This window comes from Mus caroli, chromosome 15, assembly GCF_900094665.2.
Source record: "Mus caroli chromosome 15, CAROLI_EIJ_v1.1, whole genome shotgun sequence".
Lineage (NCBI taxonomy): Eukaryota > Metazoa > Chordata > Mammalia > Rodentia > Muridae > Mus > Mus caroli.
Window position 1 is genome coordinate 96,441,135 of NC_034584.1, and position 1,369 is coordinate 96,442,503.

General features: G+C 37.8%; 1 protein-coding gene across 2 annotated transcripts in view; it reads right to left on the reverse strand.

Moving 5' to 3' along the window:
* Atf7 (activating transcription factor 7) overlaps positions 1–1,369 on the reverse strand; it is a 93,897-nt gene that overhangs the window by 71,134 nt on the left and 21,394 nt on the right. The window lies entirely within an intron of this gene.

The window sequence follows — 1,369 nt, forward strand, 5'->3', positions numbered from 1 at the left end:
GGTTGTGAGCCACCATGTGGTTGCTGGGATTTGAACTCTGGACCTTCGGAAGAGCAGTCGGGTGCTCTTACCCACTGAGCCATCTCACCAGCCCCCTTAAAAAGATTTTTAAAAAAGATAAATGATGGGGACTGGAAAGATGGCTCAGTGGATAAGCAGACTTGTTTACAGAGGTCCTGGGTTCAATTCCCAGTGCCCACATGCCACGTCACAACCATCCATAACCCTAGTTCCAAGAGTCTGACACCTTCAGAATTCTTCAGGCACTAGGCATGCATGCATATGGTACACATATATACACAGAGGGAAAACATTCACATAAAAGAAATAATTCTTAAAAAAGATAAGAAGGGGCTGGAGAAATGGCTCAGAGGTTAAGAGCACTGACTGCTCTTCCAGAGGTCCTGAGTTCAGTTCCCAGCAACCGCATGGTGGCTCACAACCATCTGTAATGGGATCTGATGCCCTCTTCTGGTGTATCTGAAGACAGCTACTGTGTACTCATATAAATAAAAGCAAATAAATAAATCTTAAAAAAAAAAAAAGATAAGAAATTAATACTAAAATGGATACAAAGTGAATAATCATTATGTCTAAGATAACTGTATTCTAGATTACTTTACTTTCTTCTTTGTACATTAGTATTCTCAAGTCTAGAATGATCAGAAATTTCTTTTAATAAATCAAAAATGAAATATATGGGCTAGTCATACAAGTGCTTACCATACAAGCCTAATAACTTTTTTGAGTTTGCAGCCCAGAACCCTCGTAAAGGTGGAAGGAGAAAATTCACTTCATAAAATTGTTCTCAGACTTCCACATGTGTACCATGACATATGTGCCCCCTCAACACATATCATATATACACACACAATAATGATAAGTGAAATAAATTTACATGCATATAATGTAACCTAAGAAAAGAGTGCTGATCTGTATGACTGGGAAAAAATGTCTTTGAGTTAAAAAAGAAAAAAAGCCTGTACCTTTTAATATAAGTACTGCTGGGCATGGTGGCGCACGCCTTTAATTCCAGCACTTGGGAGGTAGAGGCAGGCAAATTTCAGAGTTCGAAGCCAGCCTGGTCTACAGAGTGAGTTCTAAGACAGCCAGGGCTACACAGAGAAACCCTGTCTAGAAAAACCAAAAATAAAAACAAAAAAACAAAAAAAACCAAACAAACAAACAAACAAAAAAAGAATATAAGTACTGAAAAGTAAATTAGAGAGTCATATAAAGTTCTATAGAGCATTAGTAGCAACTGAAAATATAAACTCAACAAGGAACATTAAAAAAAAAAAAAAACTCCCGGGGCCTAGCAAACACAGGAGTGGATGTTCACAGTCAACTATTGGATGTATCACAGGGC